A 24,358-nucleotide genomic window follows, 5' to 3' on the forward strand; every position below is an offset into this window, starting at 1 on the left:
ACTTACAATGAAAAAGTAGGTTAAAATGGTTTTTAAAAATATGTCATTGTTTATCTGGCCCCTCTCCTTCGAGGCAGCAGAGCAGAGAACGCTAGTGAAAAATATGAGCTCTGGAGCTTCACTGCCTGGCTTCAAATCTCAGTCCCACCCTTTAATAGCTGCATGACTCTCAGAGAGTTCCTTAACTATTCTGTGTCTCAGTTTCCTCATCTGTAAAATGGGGCTAATAAGAGCACTTGTCTCATAGGGTGGTTTTGAGGATTAAGTAAGGTAACATTTGTAAAGTCCTTAGAACTGTACCTAGAATACACTGTAAGTGCTATGTAAATGTGTGTTAACTACAAGCCATTTTGTCGTGCCTTCTCCACTGGGGAGCGTCTTGGAAGGGACTGTGATGTAGAAGCAGGACAAACCTCATGTTGTTCAGAGGGACCCAACTGGTAGAAGTTTCAGAGAGATGGATTTGTGCTCAAAATAATAAAGAGCTATCTCATAACAAGCAGGCTGGAGGTGAACTCCTTAGCAATTCAGCACTGAATACGCTCTGATGCTTTATGGCTCAAGAAGTATCCATACATATGGCCACCGGAGAATTAAGTGCAGGGAAGATGAGCAAATCTCCCCCAGTGCAGAAAGGCCCTGAACAAGTCTTCCTTTGCTTAAATAGGATGAAGTCCTCTAGTGGCCAGGAGGTGACATTACAACTCCTTATCTGAGTCCCAACATAGGATGCCCAACGGTTGCTGGCGACCCTTAGCTGGGTTTGGCTTTACCAAGCATATCAAGAGAGAATGCAAGTCTCCTTCTCTCCCCTTGCAGTGGCCGGAAGAGCCAAAACACATTTCTTAAGATAGAGTACCTGTATGTTTGTGGTATAAACCCACTTTATGCAGCTGATCTCTAAAAAGGAGGTCCCCTCCCTGGGCACATTTGATGGTGTGTGCCACTTGTGTACACATTACATCTGCTTAGAAGCAGAGGGCTCTAAAAAGGATGGCTTAGAAAGTGTTAGAGATGGAATAGACCTTAAATTAAATCCTCTCATTTCAATCCCTTCACTTTATAGATGGGGAAAATCCCAACATTTAGAATAGTGCCTGGAACATAGTAGGTATATCATATATATCATAAATATTTCATGAGAACTTGGTGTCACTTTTTATCTTTGTCATTACTTTAAGAGTAGACCTCATCAGAAAACTCACCTGATGATACCTTAACTGTTCTTTCTTTCGCAACTTGGCATTGGTAAAATGCCCGTGAAAACAGGATGCTGCATTAGGAGTAATCTTCCTTTACTTTTATATTTTATATATTATCTTATGGCTGGTAGAAAGAGAAATAAACAGGCAAGAAGAAATAGACATATAAAAAAATAGTCTAGTGTAGGGCTCAGCAAACTTGGAGTAAAGGGCCAGACGGTAGATCTTTTAGGCTTTGTGGGTCAGGCAATCTCTGTCATCACTACTCAACTCTGCCATCTGTAGCATGAAAGCCAGCCACAGACAATACATAAGTGAAAGGGCCTGGCTGGATTCCAATAAAACTTTATTTACAAAACCACCAGTGGGCTGGATCTGGCCTGCCAACCCTTCATCTAATGCAAGAATGAGGAAACTCCCATTCTTCATATATGACAGAAATGGTTAATGGATCGTGGTGTCAATTTATCGCCTGAGTCCAAAACCCAGTTCCAGGCCCTTACTAAATGCACAACTTCAGGAAATTCGTTTAACCTCTCCACGCCTCAGTTTTCTCATGTTTAAATGGAAACAGTAATTCTATGTAGCTTAAGGGATTGCTGTGAGAATCAAATAAGACCATGCTGGCAAATGCTTAGTACAGAGACTGGTACTGAAGAAGCACACTATAAACGTTAGCCGCCTTTATATGATCTCTGTTTTCACCATCATCATCTGCTTCTATTGACGGACAGAGTCATGAACGTTAGATGAGATACGGACATGAAAGTGCTTTGATATGACTGCACTAGGCAAATTGGAGGCATTCTTCACGGAGTGCTCAAATGCAAATCAATAGCCCGTGCACTCACTCCCCACGGCTGACATGCCATGGGAAACTGGATATATTCTTCTTGTGTCAGTGGAGTAGTGAGGGAAACTGAGGCTCTGGAAAACTCAAAAGAATCATTAAAAAAGGCAGTTTATTGACTTGGCAAAGGGCCCCCATTCCTTGCCTACTTTTCAGCCTCTTATCAGCAACTTTGGGATCCAGTGACCATACTGGGCCTTGTTTGTTCAGAGATCTGCTCAGGAAATAGATCCTGAAAGTTCTTTCAGATCTGCTCTCCTACCCTCCATCCTCCTGTCACCTCCACCTACTGATTTCTGGCCTTTGTTATCTGTGCTTGGTCCATTGCGACAGCCCCATAACTGGTCCCTTTGATGAGGATGGATTTCTTCCTGTTCCATCATCCATCATCCATCATCCACCCGCATCCTGGGTGATCTTTAGAAAGCAAAGATCTGACTCTCAGGCTAAAGGTCTGCATTGTAAAAAATGCACATGGGGCCCTTCACCACCTGGGTACCCACCAGTGTACCAGTCCCTGCTCTAGTCCCTCCCAACCCCCACCCATCCTCAGGGACTTTGACTCCAGTGCCAGGGACATGCTCACCCTTGGCTCAGCTCCACAGCAGGGACCCACATGCTCTTGGGAAGGCAGCCCCTCTGCCATCACCACACACACATATCAGCACTCTTCATCTCAACATCACAGGCTAAGAAATCTTCAAGACCGATTCCACCGTGCCTTAGTCACTACCCGGAGCCCATGCCTCCCATCCGTCCCCCATCACCTGGTCTCTCCTCCCCAAAGAGCTTTGTACACTCTGCTGGGACCCAGCTTATGACCCCTCCCAATCTCCCAGCCTTGGGTCCTGTGGTTCTCAATGTCCATTCTCAGCAAAATTCTCGATGTTCATCTTCTTCCCTGGATCTTCCCTTCACCAAAACCCAGCTCTCTCTTGAAGACTCTGCTACCTCTGCTGTCTGCTCAAAGGTGGCGCTTCTCTTTCCCAAACTCCATGTGTCCCTGGCCCTAATCCCTGATGGGATGGTATTTGGAGACGGGGATCTCAGGGAGGTAATTAGGGTTAAATGAGGTCATGAGGGTTAGGTCCTCATGATGGGATTAGTGCCCTTATAAGAATTGACACTAGAGAACTTGCCATCTCTCTCTGTCTCTCAGCGTGACAGAGGTCATGTGAGCACATAGCAAGATGAAGGTCTCCTACAAGCCAAGACAGGAGGCCTCAGAATGAAACCTACGTCGCCAGCACTTTGATCTTAGACTTCCCAGCCTCCAGAACTGTGAAGAAATAAATTTCTGCTGTGAAGCCACTCAGTCGATGGTATTTTGTTACGACAGGCTTAACACGCTAATACACTCCACTCTCTCTAGAATCCCAATTTCAAACACCCCACCCACAGACCACTATCGCTTTTCTTTCCAGTTTACACCCCTTATGAACACAACTCTAATCATCTTAAAAACCCATCAGCACTTCCATCAGTGACCCAACCACCAAGAGAACCTGCCCCCCTTGGCTGGTTAGATTCCAGGGTCATTACTCCCTTTCAGACACGCTCAGTCCCAGTACCCATAGTTCCTTCTTCTTGCCCAGGAAAAGCCTAATGAAACCCAACCTCCCGCCTACTCTGTGCCCACTCCTAGCAACTGAACGTGGCTGGAGAGACACACCCAGCTGTGCTGATGGACTCACCTCAACAATCACAATCTCAAATATCCCTTGGCCCCGCCCAGTAATCCCATATTTCCCTACTCAGGTTCTCCCCCGCTCACCTGGGGACCATTCTCTGTGACTTCTCCTCAAGCTTCCAAACCTCCTCCCCATTGCTCACTCTCAACTGATAACCTTGCTTTCATTCCTCCGTGAGAACACAGTAGTAGTCAGGAGAGGAATTCCACACGCAAACCCATTGGATCTACTCACCTACCTGCACCTGTCCCTTCTCCCTGCTTTCCTCCTGTCACTGAGTGGGCTCTTTGCAAAGGCCAGCCCCTCCCCAAGCCCTGGATGCCTAGATGCCATCACCTCTCACTTCCTTTAGGGCATTATAACAGCAGTGAACTCCCCTGGCTCCTGCATATTCGGTGTTCCCCTCTCTGCTGAATCTTCCCCATCATCTTACAAACATGCTGCTCTTTCTTCTCGCTAAAAAATACTTTTTAACGACTTTGACCTCCACCTCCCCCTCCAGCTACCTCCGTGTTTCTTTGTTTTCCTTCACAGAGTACATTTTCTAAAACATTAACTAAACTCGAGCTGTCTAGTTTCTCTCCTCTCATTCTCTCTTAAATCCACTCCAGTCAAGCTCTCAGCCTCACCACCCCCTGGAAATGGCTCCTTCCAAGCCCACCAAAGATCCCCACGGTGCTCAATCCAGGGGTCAACACCCAGCCCTCACTGCCTTGATCTCCAGCAGCATTGACAAAGATGACATGCCCTCCTCTTAAATTACAGCGTGATCCAAAAAGAATCAAGCACTTTCAAAAATGTATTGCTCAGTAACTGGATTATACAAACAAGTAGTCAAAACCCATTCTTCAAGGAGCTATCATTTTTATTTCCATAGTCTTATAAACCTTCCACATGTGCCCCTTGTCTCCCATGGCCCATGTTGATCCTGGGTCTGTAGCCCAGAACTGTGTAGCATATCCCAGATGTATGATTGACATGGCAGTCATGATACATTTCTTCATGTCCTCAAGGATGGGAGAAAGAGGTGGTATAAGCCACAATTCTTGAGTAATACAATTTTTATTTTGATTACTGAAGGATGAAATTATGTCCAGTTTGTCTGGAATAGACCTGTACTTCCTTCACTTGGCTTCTGGGACACCATCCTTCTCGCCTCCCTGGCCTCCTTGGTAATACAGTGTGTCCAAAAGCTCCTCCTCTATGTCTACTCTCACTCCTTGGAGCAAGAATCCAGGCTCTTGGCTTTAAGTACCATCCATATGTCCATGACTCTCAGATTTCTATTTCCAGTGCAGGTAACAAGATCATATATCCAACTACCTACTTGACATTGCCACCTGGGTGGCATCGAATACACATCTTCAACTCCTGATCTTCCCACACACATTAACCTGATGCTCCCAGTCACTTCTTCTGAAGACGTCCCTTTCATTCTACAGTTACTTAGGCCACAACTAGCTTATCTTCACAATAGGACACCCTCTGGCCCTTCACTGCTCTCCCCCTCAGCCAAGGTAGCTTCACGTTTCACCTGAATTATTGCAATGGCCTTCTTCCAGATGCCCCGCACTACTCTTTCCTCTCGCATTGGTTTCCCGTGGCTGCTGTAACACGTTTCCTCAAACTTGGTGCCTTAAACAACAGACATTTATTATCTCACAGCTCTGGAAGCCGGAAGTGCCAAGTCAAGGTGTCAGCTGGGCCATGCTTCCTCCAGGGGCTCTAGGAGAGAATCCTTCCTTCCCTTGTCTGGCTTCCAATGGCTGTGAGCATCCCTTGGCTTGTGCCTGCAGCACTCTTAAGCTCTACTTTTGTTTGCACGTGGCCTTTTCCTCTGTGTCTGTGTTTTCTCTTCTTTCTCTTACAGGACATTTGGCGTTGGGTTGGAATAGGTCCCACCCATATAATCTAGAGTGATCTCATCTCAAGATGCTTAACTTAATTACATCTGCAAAGACCCTTTTTCTAAGTAAGGTCACATTCACAGGTTCTAGGGGTGAGGATGTAGACATATCTTTTGGGGGGCCACCATCCAACCCCCCTAAACTTTTCTAGAGTCTTTTTTCCCATACAGCAGCCAGTGGGAGCCTTTAAAACCATACATCAAATCATGTTGGGCTTTAAAGCCTCCATAGGCCCTCATCTCATTGCCTAGAAGACCTAGGATATGGTCCCCACTAACTCTCTGACCTCACCTCCAGCCCCTTGGCCCCTAGTCCCTCTGCTCTAGCCTTCCGGCCTCGTCCCAGCTCTGGGTCTTTGTCCTTGTTATTCTGTCCACCTGGAGCACTCTCCCCACTCCTGGCTCCATGCTTCACCCTCTCACTTCCTCCCAGGTCTTTTCTCCACCATCACCTCCTAACACAGGTCTTCCCTCTGCTCCTGCTACTCTCTATCTGCCACGCTTTATTTTTCTTCACTTTATTTTTCTTCTCTCCCATCATCCATTGTATATTGCTGGTTTGTTCATTGTCTGCCTCCTTTATGGAATGCAAGATCCACGAGAGCAGGGGCTCTGTTTTGCTCAAGGCATGTTATGAACTGAGTGTTTGTGTTCCCCCACCACCCCTGCCCTCAAATTCATATGTTGAAGCCCTAATCCTCAGTGTGATGGTACTTTAAGATGAGGTCTGAGGGTGGGGTCCTCATAACGGGATTAGTGTCCTTATAAGAAGAGACCAGAGAGTTTGCTCTTTCTCTCTCTCCACAATGTGAAGACACAGCAAGAAGGAAGCCATCTGCAAGGGAGCCCATGAGAAATAGTGTTTTTGTATAAGCCACCCAGTAGATGGTATTTTGTTATAGCAGCCTAAGCTGACTAAGACTGACTGTGCTATCTCCACTACTTAGAACAGTGCTTGGTAGGTGATGATGCCCCATAAATATTGTTAGTTAAAACCTTCCCACAGTCCTCTGGGAAGAGCCTATATCCCAATGAGGAGGCACTTTGCTTCTTTTACTGAAATAATGGGAGGCAACATGAGGCTGCAATCAAGCTCTGGAGTCCTTGTCACTCTATGTACACATGTCCATGCTCCATCCCAGCACAGATTGTGCCAGCCTGTCGTGACATGATACATCTGTCTCTTCCACAGACTAGGAACTCTTCCTGAGATGAGTGGGAATCCCAGAGTAATGTTTCCTGAAGTATTTTGGGTAGCATGATTTATCCCAGAGCAGCGATTTTATTAGCGGGTGTTTCCAGTAACAGAGCAGACCAGGAAAGGACACTTTGGCTGGGTGGGTGTAATAGTGCACGTTATTTTCATTTCAAGTAACAGAAAACCCTACTCAGGCTCAAGCTTTAAAGGGAACTAAAGATTTTTGGAGGTAGCACAGGCTTCAGGTATGGTCTGATCAAGTGGCTGAAAAATGTTGCTCAGAATCCGTTTCCTTCCATCTTTCTGTGGACCTTCCTCAGCATGTCTTCATCCTAAGGCTGACTCCTCTCATGGTCACGAGAGAGCTAACAGGGTTCATCTTCCTCATTGTATCTCAAGGGGAAGAGAGTTTCTCTTGTCCACAACCTTAAAAGAACTCCACACCACATTCCCACTCCTGAACCAATTCACTGTAGCAAGAATTAGGTTAATTGTCTTCAACCAATAAAAGTCCACTTCTGGATCTGCAAACCACATGCTGGGAAATTTGGGATCCATTTAGGAAGAAGGAAGGGAAATGGATGCTGGAGAGGTAACCAATAAGTCTCAGCACAGTGTGAGTCTTCCAGAACATCAAACCCTCCCAGGTGACTGCTGCCCCTGTCTCCACACAGGATTAGTTTCTGGGTGTCCGCAGCCAAGTTATGGCTTTTATGAGATATGAGCGAACCTAACCATGGCTTTGGAACGTCTCTTTTAGAAACTAGTGGTGAGCAGGCCAAGCATACAATTAGTATTGAATTTTTCTATAAACACACAAACACAGATACACACAGAACAGGACATGGCATTAAGCCCTCCACACAGATCCCTTTCCCACCAGCCTATCTTGTGCTAAAAGACCTCTGGTTAGAGAATGTGGCAGATGATGGAATTGAAATGTTCCATCATAACTGAAGCAGATTCTCGGCAGCAGCTTTGCCCTCTGCACAGCACGGAATGCCTTTATGTAAGTGCATATCTATGTATGATGACCCACAGCATCAGTCTTGAGGGTTCTTGATCTCTTTACTCTCAGTAAGATAGTATATTATATATACTATATAACATATACGTACTATATATTATATATAATATATACATATAGTATACTATATATAATGTATGTATCTATTATACAATATATAGTTATACTATACTTTATTATACTATATATGTTTTATATATTATACTATATGTAATATAGAGAATATTACACTATATACTATATATAGTAATAGTATATACTATACTATATATACTATAGTATATACTATAACTATATATACTATAGTATATACTATATATACTACAGTATATATTATACTATATATACTATATATAGTATACTATACTGTATATACTATACTATATATATACTATAGTATTTACTAGTATATACTATAGTATACTATATACTATACTAGTATATACTATATATATAGTATATCACATACTATATTATATATACTGTATATATACTATATATAGCAGTATGGTATACTATAGTGTTAGACATCCAAACCCTTGCCATTGCTTCAGTGGGTGGGGAGGAACCTTCCCTGCCCTTGACTTTGGACTTGACTATGTTATTTGCTTTGGCCAATGAGATGTTAAGAATGGCTTGCAACATGCCTGTGTGACTGGCATTGCCCTCTCGCGATCTTGCCTTGGCTTAAGGAACCAGCTAGTATAAGGAGGAGCATGTGGAAAAGACCTGGATCCAGCCTGCAGCAGGAGCCCAACCCAGCCAAGTTCCATGTAGATCAGGAAAACCCCGGCTGACCTGTGGACAGGTGAGCTGAACACCCCCTGAGATTCTGTGTTTGTTTATTACACAGTCAAAGCTGAGTGTGTAGTAAACACTCAATTCATATTATGATTGTTGGCATGAAAAATTGCATATGGCTCATACAACCAGGGTATTCATTTGGAATGTCAGGTTTGTGATATTTGCTCTCATACTAAAAGTTTCACTGCAAGCTCTCAAGGGCCCATTTGGGGTCTGAGCCAGTAGGCATCCCATGGTGTGGTTGACCAACGGAACCATTAACACACTTCCCCTCTGATCTGCACCAGTGTTTTTCCCCAGTTCTCTACAGCATCGCCACATTCTCCATTCACCCATTGGAGCAATGTTTATCAAGTGCTTTCCACATTTGCTAGGCAAGAGCACAGACCACAATGAACAGGGCAGATGAGGCTAAGCCTGCAAGGAGCCGCATTCTAGTAGGGGAGACAGGTAACAGATGCACATGAAGAAACAAACAAGTACAGACTGATGAGAGCTGGGAGGGCAGTAAATGTGTAAGGAGCCAGAGAGTAACTGGGAAGGCCACTTACCACGTGGTCAAGAAGGGGTGAAGGGCAAGTACAAACTGCAAAGTGTCTGGGGAACCGAGAGGAGCCATGTAGCTTGAGAGGAGTGCAGGAGAGGCGAGCGGGAGAGAGAGTCCATCCGCATTCCTCTTTCCCAGATTTCTTTGTCACCAATTTTCCAACCATGTTCCTTCCAAGTCCCTGACCGTCCAGCCAAACCATTGGCCACAGCCCATGAATCAATAGTTCACTGGCCACTTCTCCTTCCAAGCAAAGTCAACCACCAGGTACACTGCTCAGAGTTCTGCCCACTGGGAGGATTTCCCTTCACCACGTCCTCCAGGGATGTCCCAGACAGGGGCTGTAGTGCTGCAGCCGTCCACTTTCAGGCGGTACCTGCATATCATGCAAAACCACCTGTAAACCAGGCCCCAATCTTCTTTCCGTCTGTCAGCTGATCATAGGGAACTCCCCATGAGGCCATGGTGCAGGCTGGGAGACAGAAAACAGTGTAGTAGGAGTGGGGACCATGGCACTTGGGCCACTTCATCGTGTAATTTACTTGTGTCTTCAAGGCCCAACCACATATATATCACTTCCATTTTGAGTATGAAATATTGCTATGCACACCTAATTTTATGACTTGGTGAATCAGATAACACCCAGTTCATGACAGACAGCTCAGGTCTTATGGTAACCTGGTGGCCCAAAGTTAAGTGTTCAGTCTCTACTAAGGCCCAGGGGTAGGCCAAGAGCTGTTTCCCAAAAGCAGAGTAGTTATCTGTGGATGATGGCGGGGTCTTGCTCTAAAATCCTGAAGGCCTGTGCTGGGATTCCCCGAGAGGGGCCTGCCAAAGGCTCACAACAGCGTCCTTAGTGCCACTAGCACTTCAGGCAGCATTGGAGTTCCTGGATCCTGCGGCCCAAGGGGCAGACCGTCTTGCACAGCAGTCTGGACCTATTGTTGAGCCTTCTCTTCTTCTGGATGCCACTCAAAATAAGCAGCTTTTGGGGTCACTCAGTAAATGATTCAGAGCAACACCCAAATGAGGAAAATGTTGCCTCCAAAATCCAAAGAGATACCCGAGATCTTGTGCCCCTTTCTTGGTTGTAGGAGGAGTCAGATGCAACAACTTGCCCTTCACCTTAGAATGGATATCTCGACATGCTCCACACCACTGACCTCTAGAAATTTCACTGAGGTAGAAAGCCCCTGAATTGTAGTTGGATTTATTTCCCACCCTCTGACACACAAATTTCTTCTCAGTAAGTCTGGAGAAGTTGCTACCTCTCGCTCGCTAGGTCCAGTCCCCATGGGGTCATCAATGTAATGGACCAGTGTGATATCTTGTGGAAGGGAAAGGCCACCCAGATCCCTGCAAACTAAATGATGACATAGGTCTGGAGGGTTGATACGTCCCTGAGGTAGCAGAGTGAACGGGTAGCACTGGCCTTGCCAGCTGAAAGCAAATTGCTTCTGTTAGGCCTTATGGACAGGGATGGAGAAAAAAGCATTTACCAGATCAATAGCCACATGCCAGGTACCAGGGGGAGTGTTAATTTGCTCAAGCAATAAGACCACATCTGGTATTTCAGCTGCCACTGGAGTCACCACCTGGTTAAGCTTAGGATAATCCCCTGTCATTCTCCAAAATCCATCTGTCTTCTGCACAGGCCAAACAGGCGCGTTGAATGGGGTATAGATTATCGTGCCAGTCAAGTTGACACATAAAATTAACCATCACGGACAGTCAGGATATTAGCCTCTAGGGAGCCTTGCAGGCAAAAATATGGGCATCTTGAAGACACTACTGGAAGCACTACCTTGCAGGCAAAAATATGGGCATCTTGAAGAAACTACTGGAAGCATTCAGAGCTAATGTGGAGGACCCTTCATAATGAAAACTAGCCCAAGAAAGAGGCACAGTCTTCCGCCAGGGTGATCACTTCATATGGAATAGGGTTAACTGCCAGTAACGGGAGGAATACATTTTCCTCATGGGAGATGAAACCGTGTAGTCTCTGTGGAAAAGGTAGTGGTCATGGTGTTATTTTCTGTGGCCTGCATGATGCTAAGGGGTGTTTGCCCTTAGAAAATTAAAAAGAAACCAACCACAGGTCATAAGGAGAAAGTGGTTTATGGTTGAAATCACCCGCTGTCTCCCCATGTGGTGACTACTTTGCACCCCGTCGATTTAGCCAAGCTGAAACGACCTTTCCCAGAATTCTCTTCCATGCACGTAGAACTCCGAGCCACAGGAGAAATCTGTGCAGGATTTGGAAGATGGACATGAAGCTGCAGCCACGTTCAGGCTCAGAATCCACATTCAAGGTCAAGGTACAGCTTGAGCGCATCGTCACTCACCTTGTTAGTGTCAGGCAGCAGCCAGGCTTCAGCTTTCTCGGCCCCCGCTGGATCTCCTCTTTCGGCTTCTCTGGGTCCTGGGCCAGGAGTGCTGCCCTGCAACAAAGTGCACCAGCTTCTCCTGCAGGGCATTCGTGTCCCATAGGTGGAGTGTTTGCAGGTGGATGAAACTGATGCAGGTCCCAGCACCTCCTTGTGGGTCGCAGCTTACCCTGGCTTCCCCCACTTCACAGCCACCTTCTCACCAACTGCCAGCGCTTCTGACTTCAAGCCCAGCGCCAGATGCAGAAGCAATGGCCTTATGGAGGGTTGTACCAGTTCCCACGAGTGCATAAGGTCAGATCCCTAAAATCAATCCTTCATTCTATATCACAGACATTCTGTTTCTCTGGTAGAACCTGACTACCACACACCCCTACATCCCTTCTCTAAAGCTTGAGCAGAGGAAAACCCCCTTCCCATCTAACTGGAGTCTATAGTGTCTGCAGGCTCATGCAAGAGTCGACCTTTCTCTATGTGGAGGGTCCCAAGGAGGAGGTGGTGACAGACAGGAGAGGCACAAAGACAGAGCAAGAAGGGTACATAGGGGAGGATGGAAGAGAGGGGTGTCGGGAGAATGAGAGACATATCTGTGGGACTTCTCCAAAAATCTGCCCCCCAACCTGTGCATACAGGGAATAAATCAGCTAAAGTCCTCTTTACAGAACCCAGGCCTTGACCTGTGCTTCTGAGAAAGTTCGCAGAAATACTTAAGAAAGGAGGAAACTGCCGTGACATCTTAGTCTGGGGGAGGTACCACACCTGGGAACTGGGTACCTTCTGTACCTGACTGCTGGTAAGACACCGGCCTCCCACATGGATGGCGAGGCAGAGAAGATGGCCAAAGGCAGAGGGGTCCCCAGGGCTGAGAGGCCCTCAGGCCTGTTGCCCCGTAGGGCGTATGGGATATCCACACGGAACAGGAAGGAGGACCTTACTATGTGCGTTACATTTGTAACCAGGAAACTGATGCTTCCTCTCTGTCTACAGGAATGCTAGAGCAACACCTCCTTAAAAGAGCAGGGACCCTTGTCAGGTGTGAGGGACAGTGATCTTTCATCCCCCTGTCTCCCGTGCCAATCACTGTTGCCCCGGCAATGCCTACTCCTGGGCTCTCCTGCCTGTGGAATTCAGGCGGTCACTGACTTCTTCATCCCCTCTTTGTTTGCAAGTAATGAGAGGATGAACAGAACAACCTGCTTAGACCAACCAAATAATAAGAGGCCAGGTGTGACTTCGAGTGATGGCTTTCAGTTCTGCAGAAACTATAGAACTGACTTAAAACATAGAGTCCCCAGGGCAGGGAGAGGAGGATATCATCTCCCCAGAAGAACCCCGTTGTGGGTCACTGGGGATTCTGTGACCAAGGCCAGGAGAGAGCGGGGTCAGCAAAACCCTGAAAGCCAGCCAAGGCTGCCACAACCTGGGACTTTTGCTTCCCTAATGTGTATAGTAACCCTGTAAAGTCCAGTACGACGACGTATTTTTAAATCCTTTCTCAAAACGAAGCCATTCTGAAAAACCAAACATGAAATGGTTCCCCAGAGCTGAACTGCTCTAAATGAAGTACAGATGCTGGGCCTGGGATGTCCTACTGCACAGCCAAGCCCTCCAAAGCCCCCCATGCACCCTGCATCCTCCCCAGAAGCCCCTGAGTTGCCCGTGAGGAGCCCCGGACTCCTCAGAGCACAGAGTGGAACTGTATATCAGAAGAAGCCCAGAGTGAGCCCCACTGGGTGGCAGAGCGACCACTGGGTGGCAAAATGCCCACGGCATTGGTGTGGCGGAGGGACGGAGCTAGGGCAGGGGGCCGGAGGTCAGATTTCATAATGCCAATAATAACTACAGACACTGTCTATTACATGCCCTTAATAAGCCAGCAAGCCTTGCAAGGTGAGAAATACTATTCCCATTTATAAATGAGGATTCTGGAGCACAAAGAAGCAACTTTCTGAGTCTCACACTCCTGAGATTCAAACAAAGGCGTGGAAGCTCCAAAGCCCATGCTCTTTTCCGCTGCGACTGCTGTAGGGCCATTATCGCCTTTGTCTTCCCAGCACCCTAGTTCCTTTGGGGCACCTCCCTTGCCTGTTCTGGTGGGGTGGCCCATCACAGCAGCCTGCCCCTCCTCTCTCTCCGCTGGCGCCACTCGGAAGGGTCAGCCAGCCCGGCTGATGACGATACCCCATCTCCTTGGCAACAGTGCTCGGGCCACAGGCTTATGGATGATACCGTCAGGACCAATCAGAGCCGAGCGCAGGAAGGACCTAGCGTCTGGCCGGCTTTGCAAAATCTGCAGTGACCGCATAATGGCTCCTGCAGCCCCCGTGGAGGTGAGGTGCCAAGTGACCCCCAGAAATATTCTGGATGCTTCTCAGTGGACTCCTCCATCAACCCAGCCGTACAAGAACAAGGGGTTTTGTGGGGCCAGAATTTGCAGAATTAGGGTAACCAACTTGTCCCAGTCTGGCTGGAACTTTCCCCGTTTTGAAACTGGAGGTCCTGTTTCCCAAGAAACCCCTCCATCCTGGGGAAACCAGAGTGTCTTGTCAGCCCAGACAGCGCTGAACTATGCAGCTGAAGATGGGGAAAGAACCTGGCTCGTATCAGGGCTGAGTGCAATCTTGATGGGAAACAGTAAGAATTCAGAGCGATTTGCTCATGAAGTTTATCGAGAGACTGTCTCAGGGGAACTGGCTCTGCCCAGCGGATATGGGGAACAGGATGTGTCCACAAGTGGTGCAGCAGGGAAGTGTTCCTCTGTTATCCATCTGACCAAAAATAAGAGAAAATATGCATGTGTTCCCTTTGGTGCCTTCTTCCAAAGTCTCTCCGTCACGTGAAGAAATTCCACTTATTGCCTCCACGGCTCGGCTTCTGCTATGGGTTCTGCAACCGTTGCAGGCCAGCGAGGAGAGAGCAGAGAGGGAAGCCAGGGCCCAAGAATCCCAAGCGATCGTCAGAAGCTGCATTGCCCTTTCTCACCTGGAAGCCGAGAGGACTGAGGTGTGACCCTCACTGAGGATCCGGAGATGAGTCTAATCCTCCCCTCCGTTTAGTGTCACCTCCTGTCACCCCTCAAAGCCTGCTGTCAGCTGTGTAGCTCCTGGGATAATCCCCGCCACCTTATCTGCCTGTCTGTCCTTTCGGAGTCAGCCACACCTCACCTCCCCCCTGGAAGCCTCCTGTAACCCCTCAAACAGAAGTCCGTACTGGCCCCCTGTCGGTTTGCACTTTCTACACCCCTCCAGAGGACATGACATGAGTTTGAGATCATCCAGCTGCACAATCCTCTCCCCACCAGACTCTACCCTCCTTGTTACACACCCACAGGGCAGCAGCCCACAAAGGGCTGAGCCCAGAGGAGATGCCGCCTCCAGACAGGCACGCAGAAGGGAGGGAGGAAGGGAGGGAGATCTCCATGGTCTCAGGAAGTGAGCAGAGTGATCTGAGACATTTTAGCCTGCAGAAGATAAACCTAAGCACCCAAGAGGGCACCACATCAAAGGACAGAATAAAAACCTATCCATTCCTCATACGGCTCCAGTCCTACCCACTAGAACATAAGGGCACTCTGAGGAGTTGAAGAGCAGGAGATGGAGAAGGGCTGAAGGAAAAGCCTTTAGGTGCATCCCAGAATCCACTTCTGGGATTCCATGTACATGCACCACCTCTGATGTTTTCAAGACACGGGCGATGTATGACCGTTAACGCCAGTGCAGTCATGCGAGGTGATGCAGTTATTTGGAGAAGCAATATGTCAGGCTTTGGTTCCCGCCCCTGGGGGTGGAGGGCTTGCTGTTGATCCAGGCCAGCCCTGCAGCCCAAGGGACTGCCCCCCACATGTCCACAGGGGGACAGCCCCCTTCCTCCCCTGCAAGGCCAGCTCAAAGTTCTCTCCTGCAAAAATCCTCCCCAGAACCCCCAGATGGGAGTGGAGTGGGTTTTCTGAGTGCTTGGGGCACTGGAGGAGACAGAGTGCAGCTGTGCTTTGGAGCCATCCTGCCAGGGTTCAAATCCCTACTTCCAACTCATTATCTGTGTGCCCAGGACAGAGTCACTACCTCTCTTGATTCAGCTTCCTCACCTATCAAGCACGGATGGTAATAAAACCCACCTGCTGCGGGCGCTGTAACAATGAGTTAATACATGCAAAATGCTAAGGACAGAGCCAGACTTGAAGGACACTGCTAGAGTTTGATGATACCACTATCATTATTATTTCTCTTAGGATAAAGATCACATTCTTTCTTGCAGAATCGCCACTGATGTACTCTAGACTGGAGGTGTCTCCAGAGAAGAAATCATTGACCCAAATCTTGGTTTTGCTCTCAGCCCTGTGTGACTTGCACAGAGTAAATATAAATCGATAACTATTTCCTCAATGAGCATGCAGGTGCATTATAGGGAAGACACTCTCTGGCCCACTGCCCACACTAGAAAAATTAAATCTTGACACTAGGAATATTCAGCAACCCTTTCCCCCCCAGGAACTTGGACCATGACAGCAAATGCATTCAGAGGCAGCAGGTGTTGGTGGGCTTTTTTAGCCTCTAATTTTCCCTACTTTTTTCTTGTCCTTCTCAACCTCCTTTCCCACAAACACAAAGGAGATGGGTTCTGTAGAAGCTATACAGCAGAAGTTAGGAATCTGTGGTCAGTGGAAGAAAGAAGAACCACACGGCAGAGCGAAGAAGTCTGAATACAAAGGCAGGCTCTACTGCCTTGGACAAGTCAGTCCGAGGCTCTGTGCCTCAGTATTCCTCATCTAGGAGATGGGACCAAGATATCAACGCCCACTCTCAGGGAGGAATGAGCGAGATTGCATATGGAGTGCACGGCATGGGGCCTGGCACCTGGAAGAAGCTCTGGGTTCTGAGGGCCAGGAGAGCATGGGGTGTCCAAATCCATGTTTGTCTGCAACCGCCAAGCCCTCGAGGGCAGAGGGAGCGGCTTGTTTAGATTCACCTTGGTTTACTTTTCCCAACAGCCTGGTACATTGCTGTGGGCATACCATGGCATTGCACAAATATCTCAGAAGAACTGGGAGCCTCTGGCCTCTTCAGGAAGAAGGAAACTTAAGCACTTAGTTGGGGGACTCAGGGCTAAAATTCAGATTTCCTGCCTCCAAGTACGGAGTTGGAGACTCAAGACACTGTTTTTACACCCAGTGGCCACACACAAAAGAACAAGAAATGTCTGAGTGTGCCAGGGTCCCAATCTGGCTGGCCACGAACGACCAGGTTTTCAAGATGGAAATAAAATAAAAGGAACACCCATCAGTAATGTGAAATGTTAAAACAAAACTGAGAAAAAATGCAAGCCCTCCCCAACATCAGCAACTAGAACGAAGGGAAGAAAAAAGGAGGCAGAACAAAAAAGTGATGGAGTGAAGGAAAACAAAAGAAGAAAAAGAGCAGGGAAGAGAGCTGGGAAGGAAGAAGGAGGTTCCCTGAGAGTTACAGTAAGACAGGCAGCAAAGCCGCTGAAGAAAGAGCCAGGGAGGGTGTGGGTGCAGAAGCTCGGATCAGAATCCTCCAACAAGCAGCCGTGGACAGACCATAGCTCATTCAAATAACTGAAGTGTAACTCACGCTCAAGAGCCAGAAGCCTTAAGCTGGAACCTGGGACAACTGCATTGCAGCTGAGATTGAATTTAAAGAAATAGTAGCAGTGGGGAAGACAAAGCCAGGCTCTGCTGGGCTTTCCAGTCTGGCCCTGAGCAGGGAAGTGAGGAACATTTCAGCAACACGGACAGGGTAAGCGCTTCCCTAATTTAGGGATTGCGCCTGCTGAGACCTGGTTTGTCCTTGGGCAGTGCAAACTAGGGGGACAAAAGGACTCGGGTCCATTCCAGCTCTGGACCATATAACATACTCAGTGGAGATGGGTTATTCCGGATGCCCCAGCATGCATTCTGTTTCTCAGGAGCAGCCCTGGACCTTTATTCCCATATCCATGCCTCTCCCAGGTGCCTGGGGGAAACTGATTCCACCCTCCTACTCTATGGTTGGGGGCCTGGGTTGGGTCAAAGTTAATTCATATAATCCTACTGTCCTGGTCACGAAAGTGCTTCATGTTGTGTAAACTGGTCCAATAAGAGTAAAACCCAAGATTTTGTTCAACAGTTGTAGAAAGAGATATTTTCTTCTCTGCTGGATATGATTAGGAGTAATGCAGCCCCAGGGCCAGGGGCAGGTATAGGTAACCATCTTGGGACAATGAGGAGAGAATCCATATGAGATTGGAGCCAAGCCAGAAGAAGCAGAGTGGAGATTTTGATCTAGGTTACATTACTTCTGGATCCAGCTGCTCCTGAAGGCCCTCAGTCAGATCATTTGAGTGAATCAACAAATTCCCTCTTATGACTGATCCAATTGGAGTTTTCTGTCATATGCAATGGAAAGATTCCTTACACAATGTCTTATTGATTTCATGCATGATCACCTGTGTTACCAAATAATAATAATAATGTAAAAAAAAAGATAAGTGCTAGAATAAACACATGTGGGAAACAAATGTAAGCACATTAAATCATTTAATTTCCTCAAGGGCTCGCTATACACCCATCAGAATGGCTAAAATTATAAAAAGTGACCATATCAAGTGTTGGTGAGGATATGGAGGAACTGGAACTCTCATAGACCTCAAGAAGGTTAGTGTTATGTATAATAATTATACTGGTGCACACCTATGTTCACTGTAGCATTCTTCACAATAACCAAGATATGGAAATAATTTAAGTGTCTGTCAACAGAAGGATTGTTAAAGAAGATGTAGCATACATATACACAATGCAATATTATTCAGCCATTTGCAATAACATGGATGGACCTTGAGGGCATTATGCCAAGTGAGAAAAGTCAGAAAAAGACAAATACTTTATGATTTCATTTATATGGAACCTAAATAATTCAAACTTGTAAAAACAGAGAGTACAACGGTGGTTACCAGCGGTTGGGAGTGAGGGAACTAGGGAGATGTTATTTGAAAGTACAAACTTGCAACCAGCAGATAAATTAGTTCTGGAGATCTAGTGTACAGCACAGTGATTATAGTCAACAATACTGTATTATAAACTTCAAAGTTGCTAAGAGACTAGATCATAATTGTTCTCACCACAAAGAAATGATAATTATGGGACACAACAGAGGTCTGTGTTAGGTAACATCACAGTGGTAATCATATTGCAATATATAAATGTATCAAACCAACACCTTGTACACCTCAAACTTACACAATTTTATATGCCAATTATATCTCAATTAAAATAATAATAATAACTATACTGAAAGTAATAACCATACTGGGAGTGTGAACACCGTTCACAGGGAATTCATGGAGAACCATGGGACTCCAGAGGCAGGAGGGACTCCATGAACATAGGTGAGAACAGAAATAATCATAATGAGAAAAATACTGCCTTCTACTTGGTCCTAAGTCCCCCTAACTCCCCTTTTCCCCCCTCCCGCCCCACCCCACTTCCAACCACCAACGTCAACATCCATCCTCGCCATCAACACAGGCTGTGCGTTGGGCTGGGCATGTCCTCTGCTGTGAAGTGGGAATGATACCCTGAAGGCAGGAGGCTGAGAATGGTCAACAGGATGCCTGCCAAGGCTGCCTTATCCCTAAGCCCCTGCACTGCCCTGGAGCCGGGAAAGGGTCCTAACCACAGACAGCCTGTTTCAGGCTGAGCAGCTCCCTCTGGCTCGGCTTGACATGAGAAGAGAAACCACATCTCCTCCAATAGGACTCTGACCGGGGACATCCTGAGATGTTGGGTCAGCAATTGGTGGGAGCTGAGCTAAGTTATAGGGGCTCATGGTGAACCCAAACCATGGCGGCCAAATATGTGAATAAACAGAAGTATCAGAGAGATACACAGAGCAGAGGGTGAGGCCTCCAGACAGCAGTGAGGGAAAGCACAGGCACCTAGCAAGAAGCAAGGACATTGTGGACACAGTAACCTCAAGAGATACAGGGAGGGTCACAGCCAGCCCCGGGGCCACCTCAGCCCCCAAAGCTTTCCTGGTCCTCCTTTACCCTTTTGTATTCTTTACAACTCACGCCTCCTTCAAGGGGCCTTGATGGTTCACCAGGTTAGCCAAAGATCTCCTCCACCGACCACTGCAGATGGACGATGTCCTGTAGGAGAGGGCCCTGTGACTTCTCGTCTCTTACCGGTTGAGGCTCCTTCATTTCAGTGGCTCACTTCTTACTGACTTTATAGTTTCAGACCCAGGAATTCAAAATCCATCCCGGCAAGATGACTTTCTTGGACCTCCAAGTCTATCCTCAAAAAGGTAAAGAGGAGCTGAGAATCCCTGTGTCCTCTAAAAACATCTCAGAAGACAAGGAACCAAAAAAGCCCAAATGAAAAGATGGATTGAAAGTTATTTCTTTGACCTACAAGATTACAGAGAGACCAGTTGTGAGTGTGTGCGTGTGTGTGCATGCATGTGTATCCGTGTATATGTGTGTGTGACCCTTTAATCCATTCACCTAGTTAACCCTCCATGAATCTCTAAGCCTGGACAGGAAGGGACCCTGAGGCTGAGAACATGGAAGGATCATGGTCAGGGGAGGGACAGGTGTGCCCATAATAGGGCACTAGAGAACCTCCTGGAGTAATGGAAATATTCTAAATCTTGATTTTGGTGGTTCTACAAGTAAATATATGTGGTTCTACATTTAGTGGTAAGTAAACATTTAGTGGTTCTACAAGTAAACATATGTAAACTGTCATCAAGTTGTACATTTAAAATTGGTACACCCAGATTAGTTCAAGATGGCAGAGTAGAAGGACGTGCTCTCACTCCCTCTTGTGAGAGCACCAGAATCACAACTAACTGCTGAAGAATTATCAACAGGAAGACACTGGAACTCACCAAAAAAGATACCCCACATCCAAAGACAAAGGAGAAGCCACAAAGAGATGGTAGGAGGGGCACAATCACAATAAAATCAAATCCCATAATTGCTGGGTGGGTGATTCACAAACTGGAGAACACTTATACCACAGAAGCCCACCCACTGGAGTGAAGGTTCTGAGCCCCACGTCAGGCTTCCCAACCTGGGGGTCTGGCAACAGGAGGAGGAATTCCCAGAGAATCAGACTTTGAAGGCTAGTGGGATTTGATTGCAGGATTTCGACAGCACTGGGGGAAACAGAGACTCCACTCTTGGATAGTATGATACTGGCACAAAAACAGAAGTATAGATCAATGGAAGAGGATTAGAAAGCCCAGAGATAAACCCACGCACCTGTGGTCAACTAATCTATGACAAATGAGGCAAGGATAAACAGTGGAAAAAAGACAATAAGACTCTTCAGTAAGTGGTGCTGGGAAAACTGGACAGCTACATGTAAAAGAATGAAATTAGAACACTCCTTAACACCATACACAAAAATAAACTCAAAATGGATTAAAGACCTAAATGTAAGACCGGACACTATAAAATTCTTAGAGGAAGACATAGGAAGAACACTCTTTGACATAAATCACAGCAAGATCTTTTCTGACCACCTCCTAGAGTAATGGAAGTAAAAACAAAAATAAACAAGTGGGACCTAATGAAACTTAAGAGCTTTTGCACAGCCAAGGAAACCATAAACAAGACGAAAAGACAATCCTCAGAATGGGAGAAAATATTTGCAAATGAAGCAACTGACAAAGGATTAATCTCCAAAATTTACAAGCAGCTACTGCAGCTCAATATCAAAAAACAAACAACCCAATCCAAAAATGGGCAGAAGACCTAAATAGATATTTCTCCAAAGAAGATTGCCAACAAACACATGTAAGGATACTCAACATCACTAATCATTAGAGAAATGCAAATCAAAACTGCAATGAGGTGTCACCTCACACTGGCCAGAATGGGCATCATCAGAAAATCTACAAACAACAAATGTTAGAGAGGGTGTGGAGAAAAGGGAACCCTCTTGCACTGTTGATGGGTATGTAAACTGATACAGCCACTATGGAGAACAGTATGGAGGTTCCTTAAAAAAACTAAAAATAGAATTACCATATGACCCAGCAACTCCACTACTGGGCATATACCCTGAGAAAACCATAATTCAAAAAGCCACATGCACCCCAATGTTCACTGCAGCACTATTTACAATAGCCAGGTCATGGAAGCAACCTAAATGCCAATCGACAGACGAATGGATAAAGAGGATGTAGTACATATACACAGTGGAATATTACTCAGCCATAAAAAGGAATGAAATTGGGTCATTTGTAGAGATGTGGATGGACCTAGAGACTGTCATATAGAGTGAAGTAAGTCAGAAGGAGTAAAACAAATATCATTTATTAATGCATATATGTGGAATCTAGAAAAATGGTACAGATGAACCAGTTTGCTGGCAGAAATAAGAGACACAGATGCAGAGAGCGAAGTATGGATACAAAGAGTGGAAAGTGGCAGGGGTGGTGGTGGTGGTGGGATGAATTGGGAGACTGGGATTGACATATATACACTAATATGTATAAAATAGGTAACTAATAAGAACCTGCTGTATAAAAAAGAATTAAAATTTTAAAAAAAAGAAAAGAAAAGAAACACATGGAGTACTACAAAAATAAATAAATAAATAAATAAAATTCAAAAATAATAATAATTTAAAAAAAAAAGATTGGTACACTCTACCTGGCAATTCCACACCTAGGCACATATCCAAAAGAATTGAAAGCAGGGACCAACAGATATTTGCACACCAATGTTCATAGCAGCATTAGTCACAACAGTTTAAAAACAATCCAAGTGGCCATCAACAGATTAACAGATAAGCAAAATGTAGTACATACATACAATGGAATAGTACGCAGCCTTAAAAAGGAAGGAAATTCTGACGCTTCTACTACATGGATGAACCTTGAAGACATTATGCTAGTGAAATAAGTCAATCACTAAAAGATAAATACTATATGATTCCACTTATAGGAGGTACCTAGAGCAGTTAAACTTACAGAGGCAGAAAGTAGAATGGAGATTGCCAGGGGCTGCAGGGAGGGGGAAATGAGGAATTATTGTTTAATAGGTAGTTTTAGTTTTATAAGGTGAAAAGAGTTAAGGAGATGGATGGTGGTGATGGCTGCACAACAATGTAAACGTACTTAATACCACCGAACTGTACACTTAAAAATGGTTAAGATGAGAAATTTTACCGCAGTAAAAACAAAAACATTGGGGGAAAATGTGGCATATACATACAGTGGAATACTATTCGGCCACGAAAAGGAATGACATTTTGATCTATGCTTCTTTTAGTTCTGAGACTTAATTTCCAACATGGTGGGGTGGGGAGCTCCCTACACCAACAAGCAATTCTTGAGACACCAGCTGGCTGTCCTACAATTCAACTCAGTTCTAACTCGTCTACCCGGAGAGAGCATCAGATCCCACAGGTTAAGGGCTCAGTCCCAGAGGACCATCTCCCCACCTCCAACTTCAGATGCCAGTTGCAAGTCCAGGTTGTTACCCGTGCTTCTGGTAAACTGACTATAAATTAGAGGTTCCCACGACCTCCTCCTTGGATTCAATTAATTTGTTAGAGGGGCTCACATAACTCAGAGAAACATTTTACATACTAGATCACCAGTTTATTATAAAAGGATTTAACTCAGGAACAGCCTGATGGGAGAGATGCAGAGGTCAAGGTATGGGGAAAAGATCGGAGCTTCTACACCCTCCAGGAATGCACCAAGCTCCTCAAATCACATGTTCATCAACCCAGAAGCTCTCTGAACCCCGTCCTTTTGGATTTTTATGGAGGCTTCATTATATAGGCACGATGGATTAAATCATTGGCCGTAGGTGACTGATTCAACCTCCAGCCCCTCTCCCCTCCCCGGAGGTCAGGGGGTGGGGCTGAAAGTTTCTACCTTCTAAACACAAGGTTGGCTCAATGACAACCAGCCCCTGGTTCTTCAGTACCTTCCAAAAGTCACTTCATTAACATAACAAAAGACACCTTGATCACTCTCAACACTTAGGAAGTTCCAAGTGTTTTGGGAGCTGTGAGCCAAGAACTGTGGCTGAAGACCCCATATATACAACAAATATATTTTGGTCATCTGAACAATCAAATATATATTTTTTATAAATCACAATATTGCAATGCTACAACACGGATGGACTTTGAAAATGTTATGTTAAATGAAATAAGCCAAACACCAAAAGACAAATACTGCATGATTCTACTTTCATGCAGTCCCCAGAATAGGCAAATTCAGAGACAGTGTAGAACAGAGATTACCAGGGGCTTCAGGGGAAGGAGGAAGGGGGAGTATTGTTTAATGGGCAGACAGAGTTGTTGTTGGGGATGATGGAAAAGGTTTGGGCACAGACAGTGGTGATGGCTAGCCCGCATGGTGAATGTATTTAATGCCACTGAATAGCGTACTTACAAATGGTTAAATGAAAAATATCATGTATGTCTATTCTACCACACAAAAAATTTGTTACACTTTATTCAATTAATAAATCTAATTAATTTAAGATATGGAGGAAGTATAATTAGCCCATTGACACTAAGAGTTTTAAATACCTTTTTCACTTACGAGGCTCGTCCGCATCCAAGGTACTTTGCTAGCCAGTGTGGCAGTTGCTGGATTCAGTCTCAGGTCTGTGAATCCAGAGGCCAGGAATAAAGATTCCCGCACCCATAAAGCAACCCCTCTCTAATAAACTGGTCAATCCAGTTCTGCTTGGGCTGAGGACAGCTTCCCTCC

The 24,358-nt window shown here is 45.9% G+C and overlaps 1 long non-coding RNA gene across 7 annotated transcripts in view; it reads right to left on the minus strand.

Annotated features, from left to right (window-relative positions):
• LOC309658243 overlaps positions 1-24,358 on the minus strand; it is a 162,381-nt gene that overhangs the window by 48,734 nt on the left and 89,289 nt on the right. The gene's annotated exons all lie outside the window — the stretch shown is intronic.

The sequence above is a fragment of the Balaenoptera physalus genome, assembly GCF_965194825.1.
Source record: "Balaenoptera physalus genome assembly, chromosome: 3".
Taxonomy (NCBI): domain Eukaryota; kingdom Metazoa; phylum Chordata; class Mammalia; order Artiodactyla; family Balaenopteridae; genus Balaenoptera; species Balaenoptera physalus.